This window comes from Bombina bombina, chromosome 1, assembly GCF_027579735.1.
Source record: "Bombina bombina isolate aBomBom1 chromosome 1, aBomBom1.pri, whole genome shotgun sequence".
Taxonomy (NCBI): domain Eukaryota; kingdom Metazoa; phylum Chordata; class Amphibia; order Anura; family Bombinatoridae; genus Bombina; species Bombina bombina.
Genome location: NC_069499.1, coordinates 553,244,839 through 553,263,427, shown reverse-complemented (window position 1 = coordinate 553,263,427; position 18,589 = coordinate 553,244,839). Strand labels below are relative to the sequence as shown.

Sequence of the window (18,589 nt, the reverse complement as noted above, 5' to 3'; positions counted from 1 at the left end):
ATAAGACTTGTAATAGCGGCGTTAGGGAAAAAGCATTGTTATGAAGCATAACGATGCTTTTTCACTCATAACGCAAAACTCGTAATCTAGCTGTAAGAATGGTAATGATATGGCAACAGCAAGATTTTCATGGTAACATTTTAATAGTAACTAAACTATAATTTTCCTTTAATTAAAGCGACACTAACCCCAAATTTTTTTCTTTAATGATAGATAGAGCATGCAATTTTAAGCAACTTTCTCTTTTACTCCTATTATCAATTTTTCTTTGTTCTCTTGCTATCTTTATTTAAAAAGCAGGATGTAAATCTTAAGAGCCAGACTATTTTTGGTTCAGAACCTGGGTTATGCTTGCTTATTGGTTTGCTAACTGTAGCCACCAATAGAAAGTTGCTTAAAATTGCATGCTCTATCTGAATCATGAAAAAAAAAAAATTGGGTTTAGTATCCCTTTAAGCAAGTAATTACCACAAGTTTATAAATATGTTTTTTTGTTTTTTGAATTAATCTTATTCTGTGTAAGGTAGATATAATTTCTAATCACTTTTGAATGATAAATCGCATTACTTTTTAAAGGAATTATCAAGGTATTTATATGCTTTTAACGTCACATAAATAAATTCCCTCATGCATTATCTGCGCTTTCAAAACAGTACATTTTTCTATAATTGTGAAACAAAGAGATGCCGAAATACTGCAGAATTTATTAAAGTATATTTGTCTGGAGCTTTTACATGCAATTTATTTTACTGCACTGAATGAAAACAAATGATTGTAATCCTACAATAAATCCTAATTGACAAACAGATCTAATCTTTTATTATTGTGTAACCTGTAATTACTGCATCCATTTAAACTACAAAGAGGTATAGAAAGATCATGGTGTATAAGGTTTGCAATTAATAAATAATTCATAAACTGAAATAGATTTGCCAGAAGGATTTCATATTGTAATGAGACCTGGCATACTGGTCTTATACCTGATAACAGATGTATGTTATTGATAACTATTGTTTGCAAGTGATAAACTACATGTAATTTCCAGGAAGTTTATACATATTTATGAACATGTAAAAAAACAACTGAGGTTAATTTAAAAGTATAATAACAGATGAGCAACTTTTTCTCACACTAAACTAAAAGAAATGAAGAGATGGCATATTACATTGTATATTATTTTCAGCATAATGAATGAGTATTTACAAGGTTTTCACTCACGCTTGACATTTTATAGCCAATCGTTTTAAGCAGACACCCAGATTCTAACTCATTAGACTTTGCTTTGCAAAAACCTTTGAACTACACTTTTTTTTTGTGTGTCTATCATTGCTATTCCAATCCATTAGAACCCCAGCTGTTTTAGTTAGTTATCTGAGTTATAAATGCACTTTTCTGATATTCAGATTGGGTAAATTCTCTTGTTCTTTCTATGAAGGTCTTCAATTCAGCCAATGATAAGCAACATCATCAAAAAAAGCAACATAAAGTGGCAAGAAAGTGAATCCAAAAGGAAATGTTTTGTGTGACTTTTTTTTGTTTTTTATATTCTACACAAATATACATACACGTGCAGCACAGATACTGCCTAAATCATATTTTACAATGAACACATTTACACTAAAAAATAAAAAATGAAATAGTATATAGATGAAAAAAAATAAGAAGCGAGCCAAGGATGAATGATGAGAGGGGAATGTGAGAAAATGTATAAAGGTAATTGGTGGAGTGAGAAGGCTAAAGGGCGGGAGAGCAAGGATGAGGGGTGAGAGGTGAAGTGAACAAAGGACGCAGGGTGAAAGAAGTGAGAACAGAGTGAGTGGGGTGAAAAGTGGTTATTAAGGTTAGCAAAGACGGAAGTGTGAGCAGTTGGTAAGAGGAGAGGAAAATGAGAGAAAGGGAAAAGGCCACTAGATTAGAGTAGTCATATGGAGGTGGGGAGATTAAATGGAAAAACACTGCAAACCAGGCCTGGCTGGGTCATCACGCAAACTGTGCAAATGTACTGGTGGAATGATTTGTATACTTATGCTCACCCACTTAGGGCTAGAATACAAGTGGCATACTATTTAGCATCCCACTAGAAGTAAGCTTTTGCGTGCATTTGGTAATGTTTTGGTAGCACACGTATTTCAAGTTGAAAGTAAAACGTTTTCACACTGTGTGCTAACCTGATGTGAGCAAAAAGTCGAACTTCGTATAACACAAACAAGTTAACATATTGCCCTATAGCCTTCAACGAAGCGGGAAAAGTGGAAAAAAACCTAACACCCTTACTCACATGTTTACTCAAGTGCACTAACCTGACATGACATATTTATATTTCAATTTCCAATGTTCTTCACATAGCAGAATATGTTGTCAACTTGTAATATGTACGCTACTTTCGATGGTTGTAAAGAGCCACTATAAATCCCTTTTTGCTCATGCGCAACAGTTAGCGTGCCACTCGTAATCTAGCCCTTAATAAGTGTAATTATACCTTGCTCCCATAAAAGGCAAATTTAACTAACAGTTTGTGGGCCTGCTATTCAAAACCTTGATGCTGAGGGGAGATATTCTAAGAAGTCTTGTTGGTACGGCAAGACCCTTAAAAAATTTTTTAAAAGCACAAATTTTATCTTAAGAAATGTTTGTTGTTTATGTTGCTATATAGTGATCTTTATGTAAAACAGATATTCCTACATTATAATACAAAGTTTAAAAAAAATCCCAAAGGTTTTGTGTGATTTCCCTCCATGCCAGCAAGGTTTTGAATATCAGGTCCTATGTGGGACAATGACTCCCAGTAACAGTGCTATTATATATTCTTATGCAAAGAGAGAGAGAGTCAAATTTATAGCAGCATTCCCAGTTTCCTTTCAACTAGATGAAGCTCAGTCAGTGAGCAGTGAGCCTATTGGGCTAGTAAACAAGGAAAAAATAGTAACCCAGCCATTGCACAATATACACTCACCGGCCACTTTATTAGGTACACCTTGCTAGTACCGAATTGGACCCTCTTTTGCCTTCAGAACTGCCTTAATTCTTCGTAGTATAGATTCAACAAGGTGTTGGAAACATTCCTAAGACATTTTTTTCCATATAGACATTATAGCATCACGCAGTTACTGCAGATTTGTCGGCTGCACATCCATGATGCGAATCTCCTGTTCCACCACATCCCAAATGTGCTCTATTGGATTAAGATCTGGTGACTGTGGAGGCCATTGGAGTACAGTGAACTCATTGTCATGTTCAAGAAACCAATTTGAGCTTTGTGACATGGTGCATTATCCTGTTGGAAGTAGCCATCAGAAGATGGGTACACTGTAGTCATAAAGGGATAGACATGGTCATTGCTCAATTGGTACTAAGGGGCTTAAAGTGTGCCAAGAAAATATTCCCCACACCTTTACACCACCACCACCAGCCTAAACCATTTATACAAGGCAGGATGGATCCATGCTTTCATGATGTTTATGCCAAATTTTGACCCTACCATCTAAATGTCACAGTTGAAATCGAGACTCATCAGACCAGGCAACATTTTTCCAAACTTCTATTGTCCAATTTTGGTCAGCCTGTGTGAATTGTAGCCTCAGTTTCCAGTTCTTAGCTGATAGGAGTGGCACCCGGTGTGATCTTCTGCTGCTGTAGCCCATCTGCTTCAAGGTTCGATGTGTTGTGCATTCAGAGATTGTATTCTGCATACATTGGTTGTAACAAGTGGTTATTTGAATTACTGTTGCCTTTCTATCATCTCGAACCAGTCTGCCCATTCTCCTCTGACCTCTGACATCAACAAGGCATTGTCTCCACACAACTGCCGCTCACTGGATATTTTCTCTTTTTCGGAGCATTCTCTGTAAACCCTAGAGATGGTTGTGCATAAATATTCCAGTAGATCATCAGTTTTTGAAATTCTCAGACCAGCCCGTCTGGCACCAATAACCATGCCACGTTCACAGTCACTTAAATCCCCTTTCTTCCCCATTCTGATGCTCGGTTTGAACTTCAGCAAGTCGTCTTTACCACATCTAGATGCCTAAATGCATTGAGTTGCTGCTATGTGATTGGCTGATTAGCAGTTTGTGTTACCAAGCAATTGAACAGGTGTACCTAATAAAGTGGCCGGTGAGTGTATAGGCCTTTATGATCTTTGACATCAGGTGACACATTGATATAGAAATATAAATAAGATAATGTTTCTTTTAAAGTTAACTAACTTTAACCCTTCTGTTTATGCTTAAAATGTTATTTGTGTTCTGTACCTTGAAAGAACTAATGTATGACTGTGTCTTAAACATGACTATTTTCAATACCTCATTTTGGTTTGGCAACCTGAATGTTTTTGATCTTTCTCAAAATACAGACCCATATATTGCTAATCCAGACTATGTAGGAAACACCCTTGAAAGAGTACAGTAAGAACCCACCAGAATCCTTTGCTTCCAGGACATTCCTCTCTGTGCATAAAAGCTCCTTTCCACATGCTATGGAATTCTGAGGTGGAAAAACACATTACATATTATTCTTGTAGGGCCAATACCATGACACACACCATGTCATCCCTCAAATGTTGAGGAAAAGGAAAACAACATTTGGCAGTGAGCCTACAGGTCTATCAGGAAATGGCTTGGCACCTTAGAAAATTTGGACTAAGCCCTTCCACCAACAAGCCTATTGGATAGCCAAGAAACTGCTATAGAAAATGTCTGCAGGTTAACATGTGTGGCATACCTGTTACTATCTTATGAACCTTATACATTTAATTAAACTTAAGTCATCCTTGCAGGTCATAGAGAACAAGGGGTCTTGGACTTTCAACTATTTAAGCAAAAATCTTTGACACAGTATTTAAAGGGCTCTAGGTCTTATTTGCCTATCATCATCTATTTTTCTGGGTTCAAATCCAGGAAGGTTTTCACACTTTTTCCTGCCCAGACTCCCTCACAGAATCACCACCTCTGCCACAGACGATCTTCCACCCTCTTCTTCTTGCGGGCCTAGCCAAATTAGTGGTTGGACCATTCTCACACTTTCTCTCAAACCTTCCCTCTTACTCTACTCGCAATTACAGGCCCAGCCCAACTAATAGAAAGCGTCCTAAATACTGTATTTAAGTTTGCACACACAGCCCCTCTCACTCACTCTTTTACTAGACTAGACCCTGCCACAAGATGGACCATTATTATTTTACTCTTGCAGTCACCTGCATATCAGTTTTTACTAAAATGGCCCTTTAAAACATTATCTGATGGGGAACCTATAATTTGTTGTATTTGTGCATGTATCTGCACATTTTCCAATTTATATAAATGATTTTAATTATTATTTGGAACCATCTATTATGTAGATTTCTGAATATTTCTTCCATGTAGATTTTGTATTTACATTTAATGTTGGGGTTGTGTATCATACCTGATTTACATAGTTCCTTTTTATGTCAAATTAAATCAGGTTCTCTAAAACTTTGCATAAATTGCAGAATTCTGTTGAACTTTTGTCTTGTACTTATACAACAGGTTAATGTTTTCTTCGATAAAAGATTATACAATAAAAAAAAATCCCCCAATGAGTAACAAATTGTTGTCAGAACTTCCTAATATTTAAACATCAATTGAATGGTTCATTATGAGTGCAATGTGCTTAATTTGCTATATTTATGGAATATACTCAACACGTCTTAGTTCACAAATGTGGGAAGCTCTATGTCAAGATCATTACAGAAAGGTGCTAAGTGTATGGACCTCACCCATTAATATTGTTTACTATCACAGGGGACCAACTATATTTAACAAAGGAATCAAGTAGGTTTGGACAGCTCACAGAGAGAAGGTTTTCAGTCATTCATCACTAATCATTATTCTGGGATTATTTACACAGTTGAGTCAGAGAGAGCTATAGAATCCCATAGAATGTACTTAAAAATTGTAGCAGCACATGATCAGGTCCCACCCTGTCAAAATTACTGTGCACCATTACAAATTTATAATGAGTATTACTAAGTATTACATACAAGAGAAAACAGAGAACGTCAGCCCCACAATCACAAGGTATTTAATGTGTAATATCCATATAGAAAGTATCTTGCATGATGTATTGGTCACAATTTAGCTATCTGATAAGAAAGATGAATAGTGGGGCAAATTAAATACCAAATCACAAACAATGGCAATTCTTTGAGATTCTATAGGCTGCTCTACAACCCCATTCATTACAGTTGTAGCCCTTACGCACTAAATATGACGATCCGGACAAAATGCAAAGGCTAATGCATTTATAAATATCCAGTGCTAAGAGATTAAAATAATAATAATAATAATAATTATGGAAAGAATAGGTGGTAGGAATTAGGTTCCCCCCCACTACCCTACTTTCCTATGATATTTACCATATCTAATTTTATGGTCTGAAACCAACCTTCATCATTAATGGCTCTAAGCATTTGGCATTGCAAAATAAATACAAAATAACAAGTCTATAGAAAACATGCATGCTTCTTTATAAACAATCACATAATGAGTTTAGTGATATAAGTGTCACACACCTTAACATATACACACAGATATATACACAATAGATCCTCACAGAGAGAACAGAGAAGCAGCAGGAGTGAAGAGGTTGCCAGTGTGTGTTGTGCATGGAGAAAGCTACAAGAGTAATGCAGGTTTAGAAATTGGGGGTTCAGAAAAAAGAACACTGGATGGTTCCATCTGACCCCAGAGCATATTTTAGATAACCTGGTTTTATCAGTATGACTCAGTGTCAGTCTGTCAGTCAGAGGTGCTACTGAAACAAGATTTAGAGCAGGTGGGGAATTTTAAATGCTCATTCTCACCCATTTACCTGTTTCTTTACTCTAAATAGAGCACTGGGCATGTTAAAAACATACTACCTTGCAAATTCAGGGGTGCGTTGAGGTTTTAGGGTGTAACATTAATGTATGAAGGTGTATATCATCCGTTTAGAACCTCCAATGCTATCAGTCTGTTGGTTAATTTATTTACTTGCATTGATGTGTATGTTTATGTATCATGTAAAATTAAAGGGACATTGAACCTGTTGAAATTGTTACTGTAGTGACTTACTTATAACTGTCCCTAACTGACCTCAGCAGAGGAGACAAGATAACGTGTTTAAACCTATGGATACCAATGTTACAACATGACGACATTCATTTATTGATGGAGGATAAAGTTTTATACCTATTTCAATATTTAAAAAATATCATTTTTAAAAATGCATATGCATACTATTCTCAGACTAAACTTTGTTGGCTAGATTACAAGTGGAGCGCTAATTTAATGAGCGCCCGCAAACGGGCAAATTCGCCTGTTTGCAGGCGCACAATAAATAACCAGTCATTATAAGTGGTAGCAATTAGCGCTCAGAAATCAGATCTCTGGTTCATTTTCAATATGTGCCCCAAATTCCTTCAAAATAGAATAGAGGGTATTGTAGTTTTTTATTTAAAAAAAGTAGCATTTTTTTAAAAATAAAAAACAACTGACTAGGCAGAATTTTGGAGCTAAAATTGGCGGATTTGGAGTGTGAAAAGTGTCTTTACATTGCGGTGCATGGGAACTGTGTGTTCCCTGTGTATGTGTATATATATATCCTCAGAGTATTGTCCCCACAACGACAATACTCTGAGGATGGACTGACCTTGGGACTGTTTCTACTTTGGGAACATTTGATAAAGGTGCCAGTACAGCACCGAAACGTCATGCAATCTCCCTTTGTATTTTAAATGATACATTAAAAGCTAATGTTTATTTTTCTAAACACCGGTGAGTGCTGCCTTTTTTGAACTATATATATAATATATATATATATATACTGTACATATACATATATATTTATATACACATATTAAAACATAAATATATACGTATATATTCATATACATATGTATTCAAAAATGCTGCCCGTTGCTGTGCAACTTATCTTCTTTGATGCGCTAGTTCTCATTCTATGTCTCACAGCATGGGAACAAGGCTCCCATTGGAGCCTATGGAAGGGCACTCTCGTGAGCACAATGCTTCCTAGCAATGCAATGCATTTGCATTGTGCTCAACTAATAATACCAGCGCACATTAACGTGCGCTGGTATTACTCAGTGGAGCGCAAATATTGCTTTTGCAAAAGTGATATTTAACGCTCCCCTTGTAATCTAGCCCTGTATGTTTAATGCTCTTTTAAGAGGTATTCTTGATTTTACAACTATTTGCATCAGTAGTTAATGTTTTCACTTTATGAGTGGTATTGCGAATATAGTTCAGCTTATTGGTTTCAGTTTCTTGCTTCATATACCACATTATGTTCCTGCATTTAATTTTAACCCATGATGCCTGAGCGTTTTCCAATCTGTAGAACCTGTTTGACCACTGAATGACAAGGTCAAGTAACCCAACCCCAGGGATATATCAGCCCAGCCTGGATGTGTACTTGTATTCCTCGTCTGTGCAAGCTTTTTGGATGACAAGGGAGGGACTTGTTTTAAAAAAAAAAAAAAACACATCACAGAGGAATACAAGGTGTGGAAACGCAAGTCTAACAAGCTTACGGAGAAAAAAGGTTGCCTTGACAGACGGATGTTTTGCAACAAAGTCTAACAACAGAAATTTTGCGCACAGGGATGGATATAGAGCTAATGAAGGCTAAAAAACATTGAAAACTGTTCATGTTTCAGATAATCACCAGTAAACAAGAAAGTAAGTATGAAGTCCCAGCTAGAGCAGACGTGTGGGTGTGTTATTTGGCAAGTAGGAGAAAGGAGGGCAGGATGCAACATGGGAACTGAAATTGTTGTTAATGTACAATAATTTCATGTGTAAAAGCTAATCTTGGTGAAAAGGCTGTGGATCAGCTGAGATCTAGGCTAACAAGTTAGGCTGTGCAGACAACATTAGCCCTACACAGCCAGGGGGCTCAACAGTTAACATAGGAAGCAGAAATTCAACATTACTGAAATTATTTTGTATAGCATAAATGGCTGAAAAGATTAGATTCGTGGGAGAATAATATTAGAACTTGAAGCATTGTTTTATCTTATTATTTCTGGGTAATTCTGCCATTAATAGTTCTATCTTTAGTAGGGAGATTTTAAGCAGTGCTACTGCTAACTAAGCATTATTAAAATATTTACTTCTTTGCAAAATAAGACTTTGTTAAACTCAAAATTGGATTCCTTGTAAAAAGTTTAATTATATATAGTAATACAAATCTGCATTTTTATTTATTTTACCTGCTTTTCCTGTTATTTAAAATAAAAAATTGTAGTTTTTCAACTGTCCTCAGAAAGGTTTGCGTGCATTAGGTGGAATTCAGAACCTTGTCCCCTTTTACATGATACAAAGTGATTGCTCGATTACTGTTGTAACTAATTTATATCTCATTTATATTGGCCAAAGCAGAAGAGATAAGATTTATAACACTCAAGGTGAGGTGTTTCCATATTTCCATGTACGACAAAACATTGCCACTTTAACTAAAATAAAGTTACTATTTTTATTAATTATTTTAAAATGTTTTCATTCAATTGCTTAAAATGCATATCTAAACATGACTTGAATTATGAGTTGCTGTTAGAAGTATTAATTTGTTCATTAACATGGGTGTTTACATTTTAAAACTACTTTTTTGTTAATGGAAGGATATTCATAAACCACAGAACATTTCATACATAGTCAGCAGCTGTGGAAGTTTTGGATAGTTTCATACTTTGTATACAGAGTTTAGAATACTATGGTAGGTACACAACAAGATATTTGGATATTAAGGGCCAGATTACGAGTGGAGCACAAACGTTTGAGCGCAAGTGATATCGGGGTTTCACGATCGTTTGCGCACAGGTTAAATTGCACTGGTATTACAAGTTGAAAGCAAACAGGATCACTTAAGCGTAATCACGATTTACGCTAGAATAATTATAGCGTCCTCAGAGCTGTGGTTAACTGTTTTGCCAAACAAAAAAGTGTCACAAAAAATACATTTCAAAGTACACTCATAATAACACCATCTGATAAAAATTATTCCAAAAATAAATATTGCAAAAAAGTTACAAGGGCTCAAAGATATGTGGTCTCATGTGTTAGAAAAAAAAAGCCAGGCTAAGGGCTTAAACATTGAGATATATATACTGTATATATGTCTAAATATGTATTTGTGTGTGTGTGCGTGTGTATATATATATATATATATACATATATATACATATATATATATATATATATATATATATATATATATATATATATATATATATATATGTATTTATTCGTGTATATATGTCTAAATATGTATTTATTTGTGTGTATATATATATATATATGTGTAAAAAAGACGTGATATCCGCGCTGTATTAGTTCTATTGAGTGGCGTATAAATATACTAAAAGTAATCACAAGTGTGAAAGGTGAATATCATAAATCATATATTATATAACCTAGATACATATAAACAAACATGCGTAATAGCACAAGTCCACAGTTCTATTAAGATATTCAGAAAGGCAGCTGAAAAAAGGTTTGTGAAGACTCCCAGCTTGTCTCAACGGAAAGAAAGAATATCTAACGAAAGAGTTTATATTCTGCGCCTTTCTTCTGCGGTGTAAAAAATTGTGGGGCAAAGACTACCCCTATATCTAAGGACTTACTTCAAATAACCTCAATCCGTATGAGGTAAGTAATCACCACTCTGGTGATTACTTACCTCATACGGATTGAGGTTATTTGAAGTAAGTCCTTAGATATAGGGGTAGTCTTTGCCCCACAATTTTTTACACCGCAGAAGAAAGGCGCAGAATATAAACTCTTTCGTTAGATATATATATATGTATTTATTTATTTGTGTATATATGTTTTTGTGTGTGTGTGTGTGTATATATATATATATATATATATATATATATACTGTGTATATATATATATATATATATATATATATATGTATTTATTTGTGTATATATGTATTTGCAGATATATATACACATATAAATACATATGTACACTAGAGCACTTTGCAGTTAAGTACATGAAAACATGAAAAAACATATTTATTCAATATTCCTATTTAATAAAGGTTTTAACTATGTATTGGTTTTAACTAGTGAAATGCTTGTGCAATGTCGCCCCTGCACATTTGTGGCCTATTGGCCACTAACAAATCATGTCAATAATCCCGATCGTATTTGATCGCTGTCCGCCACCTTAGAGGTGGGGGAGGAGTTTAGAAGCAGCGGTCTTAGACTGCTGCTTCTTAACTTTAGTTTCCGGTGAGCCTGATGGCTTGTGCGGAAACAGCTGCATTCCCCATGTCTGAATCATGAACAAAAAGTATGGGTTTCATGTCCCTTTAAGTGTATATACAAGGGATATCTTGTATTTTATAGTGAGCATGTATGGAAGTGGTGAATACTTTTAATGGAATGGACCAAGGGAAATTTTTTGGAAAGAGATCCAGATTTCCATTGACAGTACTTAAAGGGACACTGAACCCAAAATTTTTGTTTCGTGATTCAGATAGGGCATGCAATTTTAAGCAACTTTCTAATTACTCCTATTATCACATTTTCTTCATTCTCTAGGTATCTTTATTTGAAAAACAAGAATGTAAGTTTAGATGCCGGCCCATTTTATGTGAACAACCTGGGTTGTTCTTGCTGATTCGTGGATAAATTAACCCACCAACAAACAAGTGCTCTCCAGGGTCTGAACCAAATATTGTCTGGCTCCTTAGCTTAGATGCCTTCTTTTTCAAATAAAGATAGCTAGATAATGAAGAAAAATTGATAATAGGAGTAAATTAGAAAGCTGATTTAAATTGCATGCTCTATCTGAATCACAAAAGAAAAAATTTGGGTTCAGCCATAATAGTTGAAAAATGACATGCTCTAATCAGTTAGTGCATGTAAGTTTATTACTGCTGACCCTGTTCTACTGTGTGTTTAACCCCAATGGGGTTAAACACACAGTAGAAGTGTCACTTGGGACCCACGGTGCACTGATTTTCTTGAGCAGTAAGGCTGATCTAATCAGCAAAGCTAGTTGCACATCTAAGTGCACTCACAGTAGAGCAGGGTCGATTGTCTAACGGAATAGAACATATTATTTTTCAACTATTATGGCCCTTTAAAATGATAGTTATGTCAAAATTAAACTTTCATGATTCTGATCGAGCATGCAATTTTAACAACTCTTCAATTTACTTCTATATAATGTACTTTGTCTTTTTGGTATCCTTGTTGAAAGCATACTTAAGTAGGTTCAGGTGCAGCAATGCACTACTGGGAGCTGGCTGCTGTCTTTGGCTTACCAATGTCTTCAGTTAACTCCCAGTAGTGCATTGCTGCTCCTCCAATAAAGGATAGTAAGAAAAGGAAGCAAGTTTGATAACAGAAATACATTAGAAAAGCTATTAAAAATTGTGTGGTCTCTCTAAATCATAATAGAAAAATGTTTGCGCTTCATGTCCCTTTAATTAGGTGCTCCATTATTTTGTATAAATGTCACAGTTAAAGGGACACTCAAGTCAAACTTAAAGAGACATAATACTCATATGCTAAATCACTTGAAACTGATGCAGTATAACTGTAAAAAGCTGACAGGAAAATTTCACCTGAGCATCTCTATGTAAAAAAGGAAGATATTTTACCTCACAATCTCCTCAGCTGACCAAAGTTCTGTGTAAAAAGTTATACTTCAGCTGTTGCTCAGCTGCAGGTAAAAAAATAAAAAAATGAAGAAATGAACAGCAGCCAATCAGCATCAGCAGTGCTGAGGTCATGAACTCTTTTACTGTGATCTCATGAGATTTCACTTAAAGGGACAGTCTAGTATAAATGAAACTTTCATTATTCAGATAGGACTTTTCATTTTAATCAACTTTGCAATTTACTTTTATCATCAAATTTGCTTTTTTCTCTTGGTATCCTTAGTTTAAACTAAACATAGGTAGGCTAATATGTTAATTTCTAAGCCTTTGAGGGATGCCTCTTATCACATGCTTTTTAAATCTCTTTTCAACACAAAGAGACAGAAAGTACATGTAGGCCATATAGATAACACTGTGTTCAGGCACAGGTGGTTATTTAAGATTTAGCACATTACAATGCTAAATGCAAGACAATAGATAATAAACAGTCACAGTCATATGATCGAGGGGCTGTCAGAAAATGCTTAGATACAAGGTAATCACAGAGGTAAAATGTATATTAATATAAATGTTGGTTGTGCAAAACTGGGGAATGGGTAATAAAGGGATTATCTATCTTTTAAAACAATAGCAATTCTATGGTAGACTGTCCCTTTAACTCTCATGATATTTCATAGTAAACTTCCTTTAAACTGAATTGGGAAATAACATGAGAGTGCACGAGGCTCAACCCCTTAGCTGTCCCGGGACAGACATACTGATTTGCTGCTTAGAAGTCCTTTGCAATGGGATGTGGCTACTGAGGAACTTTTGAGGTAAAATATCTTTCTTTTTTACATAAAGATGTTCAGGTGATATTTTCTAGTCAGCTTTTTACAGCTATGCTGCATCACTTTCAAGTGTTTAAACATTTGGGTATTATGGCCCTTTAAACTTTAATGATTCATTAAAGCATGTAATTTTAAACAACTTTCCAATTTACTTCCATTAACAAAATGTGCACAGCCTTTTTATATTTATGCTTTTTTGAGTCACCATCTCCTACTGAGCATGTGCAAGATTTTACAAAATATACGTATATGCATTTGTGATTGGCTGATGTCTGTCACATGATACAGGAGGAGTGGAAATATACATAACTTTGAAATTTGTCAGGAAAAAATGTATTACTCATTTGAGGTTCAGACTAGGTGCTATTGCATTGAATTGTTATCATGCATTTGATGATTATGTAAATCTACTGTATTCACTGGTCCTTTAACATGTGCTCTATTCATTGCTAATCCATAAATTGAGACTATAAATTCCACAAGTATATTTTCTAATTATCTGTGCTGGACAAACATATAGAAACAGAATATACAGTATGTTACCTGCATAAGATATGGGATGTTACTTTATGACTGGCATAAATATGTTTACAAACAATAAGCACTTGCACAAAGGAGAATATTTTCAGGTGTTATGGTAATTGTGTTTAGAAGGCTTGAGAGCTTTAAAGGGTCACAAAACCCAATTTTTTTTCTTTCGTGATTTAGAAAGAGCATGCAGTTTTAAACAACTTTCTAATTTACTTCTATTATCTAATTTGCTTCATTCTCTTGATATCCTTTGCTGAAAAGCATATCTAGATAGGCTCAGTAGCTACTGATTGGTTGCTGCACATAGATGCCTCGTGTGATTGGCTCACCCATGTGCATTGCTATTTCTTCAACACAGGATATTTAAAGAATGAAGCAAATTAGATAATAGAAGTAAATTAGAATGTTGCTTAAAATTGTATTCTCTACCTGAATTATGAAAGATTTTTTTAAGGTTTAGTGTCCCTTTAAGTAACTAAGTGCACAACAGATTAGTATTCAATGTTACGTTACACATTTATGGAAAGAGTGAGTAGTCTTCATGCTATGTTAACTATGCATGGGAGGGGGATATACAGTACTTTAGGTGTCATGGTAAATTAATATATAAATGATTAATATTTTAGATTCAATTGTAATTCTTTAAGTAAGGGATGTGTTGTTTTTGTATCATAGTGTCTAATAAAGTGGTGAATACTTTAGCATGTCTGGTAATTGTATATGGATAATGTGCTTATTTAGGGTTTTACTGGATATAGGTGGGTGAGTACGTTGTGTTATAGGGTTTTTAGACACGTGATGCCTAATTTAGTTGCAATAGGTGTATATATGTATATACAATATGCAAAATAAATGCTATGATTAATCATACCATTATATCATAAAATGAATCTTATCATAACATATATGTGTATATATATATATATATATATATATATATATATATATATATATATATATATACATACACATAACATATATATACATATATACACCTATTACAACCAAATTTGGCATCACATGTCTAAAAACCCTATAACACAATGTACTCACCCACCTATATGTGCTATAATGCACATATAAAAAGTGCTCTATGTATTTTAATGAATGAAGATACAGGCAGTTAGTATATTGTACCTTAAAACATCCCCAAGAACTCATGAAGATAGAAAATAAAACTATTGTCAGATTTTAAAGACAAGGCATTTTTTAGATGTGGGACAGAGGTGCAAGGTTTTAGGTGTGATCGGACTTTACAATGAGAAGGTGCAGAAAGATAAACTATTTCTGCTATCTGCTGATGTCTATCTGCCCAATACTATCAGGTCTCTTAATAGCTTTAAAATTATTCATAAATATGCGTAGCAATAAATTCTGCATGCTGCTGAAGCTGTCTATACATGTATCACATCATGTATCACATCCCATGCTCGTACGTACAGAACAATTAAAGTATGTGTGGAATATCAGGAAAACACACCTAATGTGCAATAAAATGACAAGGTAGAGAGATATAAAAATCATTTGCGCTCCTCTTTGTGTCTGGGTGGAGACTATTTAAAAAGCCATTACCTGTTAAATTCTCATCTGCCTGTTGTTTTAAAGTAATTATTTTAAAGAGAAGTACTAAAAATGTATTATGCATGTGAAATAGTGGTGATAAAATATGTATGTTTTTGTTTTGGCTTTTGCTTGTTATCATTTTAAGTAAAGGCTGATTAAATTTGAATTTAAAGGGACATTATACACTAATTTTTTCTTTGCATAAATGTTTTGTAGATGATCTATTTATATAGCCCATAAAGTTTCCTCTTTTTTTTAAATGTATAGTTTTGCTTATTTTTAAATAACATTGCTCTGATTTTCAGACTTCTAACCAAGCCACAAAGTTTTATGTGAATACTGTCAGCTACCTTCTCCAGCTTGCTCCTGTTTGTGTAAAGGGTCTTTTCATATGCAAAAGAAAGGGGGGAGGAGTGTCTTATTTCCCACTTGCACTGGGCTTTCCAGCTACCTTTTCAACACAGCTAAACTGAGAGCTTCTAAGTAAGTTTTTAAACAGTTTTATACTGGATTTTTATATCAGTATCTGTGCATCTTATTCTTTATAGTAGTGTCTATTACATGCAGTTATATGAAAATGAGTGTATACTGTCCCTTTAAACTATCACAATATCAGCTGTGAACTTCCTACTGATGCACATCATTGCATTATAGCATTATCAGGACAACTCCCAGCTCTATTGGTTGAGAAAGACATTGTTTACTTGGAAAAGGAACACGCATTAAAAAAATGTCAAATTGAAACAAAGACAAATTGACTGCAGCATTAATAATTTGAGGAGAACTATAGCCTAGTGATCAATGAACATTACAACCACTTTTGCAGCAGTCAGCTCAATTATTTTTTTCCATTTTCTACAAAACAAACATGTTAAGCTGTTGGTAAATATGCACACCAAAGTCCCTAAAGAGATCTGTGAAGATACATTTGGCACAGGCAGGGCCGGACTGGGAATAAAAAGCAGCCCTGGAAAAATATGAAGACCAGCCCTATTTTTTGTTGAGTCGGTAGAAGGCACATGCCCCATTTTTCTCAAGGGGATTACTGGGACACTCCTTTCCCAATATTTTTTTTATCATAAATAAATATTACTTTGTATTAAATAAAAATGTCAGATTGATGTTATATAGTAATCCTACAAACCAATTGCATTCATTAATCACTCCTTTAAAGTGTAACTTTCCAGCCCCTGCTGCTGCAGCCCACCGGGAAATCTCCTGGTATCCTGGTAGGCCAATCCGGCCCTGGGCACAGGGCAAAGCCAAAAATGTAATAATTCAGCTACAAAAAATAATTAAACTAGATTGGAAAATTGTTTGTTAAAGAAATACAGATTTATAAATACATTGTGTGTGTGTGTGTGTGTGTGTATATATATATATATATATATATATATATATATATATGTATATAAAAATATATATATAGATACAGTATATATATATATATATATATATATATATATATATATATATATATACAAAATCCCAATTTGAATCTGCCTAGCCGTTAAGCTTGTAGAATATAGGCATCAGACAAAAATAGTAACAAGCCAGGATTTTCATCAAATCAAAAAGTCAAGTTTATTTGATGTTTCGGGAGATAAAACTGCCCTTCTTCAGAGCAATAACTACACATTACCATTGTGCTTAAATAGTGTACAAACACACACTGTACCTCCCCCTTTCTGTGCATAAAGAGTTCCAACTTGTACATAATTTCCTGTTTTCATTATGTTTCCTGTTAACCTATGAACCCAAAGTTCTCTAACTTCACTTCCGGCTTTACGGTGCCAACATATACACATCATGGATATATACAAAGTATCTCACAAAAGTGAGTACACCCCTAACATTTTTGTAAATATTGTATTATATCTTTTCATGTGACAACACTGAAGAAATGACACTTTGCTACAATGTAAAGTAGTGAGTGTACAGCCTGTATAACAGTCTATATTTGCTGTCCCCTCAAAATAACTCAACTCACAGCCATTAATGTCTAAACCGTTGGCAACAAAAGTGAGTAGAGCCCTAATTGGAAATGTCCAAATTGGGCCCAATTAGCGATTTTTCCTCACTAGTGTCATGTGACTCGTTAGTGTTACAAGGTCTCAGGTGTGAATAGGAAGCAGGTGTGTTATATTTGGTGTTATCGCTCTCACACTCTCTCATACTGGTCACTGGAAGTTTAATGTGGCAGCTCATGGCAAAGAACTCTCTGAGGATCTGAAAAAAAGAATTGTTGCTCTACATAAAGATGGCCTAGGCTATAAGAAGATTGCCAAGACCCTGAAACTGAGCTGCAGCATGGTGGGCAAGACCATACAGCAGTTTCACAGTACAGGCTCCACTCAGAACAGGCCTTGCCATGGTCGACCAAAGAAGTTGAGTGCACGTGCACAGCATCATATCCGGAGGTTGTCTTTGGGAAACAGATGTATGAGTGCTGCCAGCATTGCTAGAGAGGTTGAAGGGGTGGGGGGTCATCCTGTCAGTGCTCAGACCATATGCTGCACACTGCATCAAATTGGTCTGCATGGCTGTCATCCCAGAAGGAAGCCTCTTCTAAAGATGATGCACAAGAAAGCCTGCAAACAGTTTGCTGAAGACAAGCAGACTAAGGACATGGATTACTGGAACTTTGTCCTGTGGTCCGATGAGACCAAGATAAACTTATTTGGTTCAGATGGTGTCAAGCGTGTGTGGCGGCAACCAGGTGAGGAGTACAAAGATAAGTGTGTCTTGCCTACAGTCAAGCATGGTGGTGGGAGTGTCATGGTCTGGGCCTGCATGAGTGCTGCCGGCACTGGGGAGCTACAGTTCATTGAGGGAACCATGAATGCCAACATGTACTGTTACATACTGAAGTAGAGCATGATCCCCTCCCTTCAGAGACTGGGCCTCAGGGCAGAATTCCAACATGATAGCAACCCCAAACACACCTCCAAGACTACCACTGCCTTGCTAAAGAAGCTGAGGGTAAAGGTGATGGACATGGCCAAGCATGTCTCCAGACCTAAACCCTA

The 18,589-nt window shown here is 35.3% G+C and overlaps 1 protein-coding gene across 1 annotated transcript in view; it reads left to right on the top strand.

The window, feature by feature from the left end:
• Window positions 1–8,464: 8,464 nt before the first annotated feature.
• Window positions 8,465–18,589, top strand: part of LOC128645613 (aldehyde oxidase 2) — a 243,993-nt gene continuing 233,868 nt past the window's right edge. Inside the window, exon 1 of the mRNA XM_053698720.1 lies at window positions 8,465–8,696. The gene's annotated coding sequence lies outside the window, so the exon portion shown is untranslated. The remainder of the gene's footprint in view (window positions 8,697–18,589) is intronic.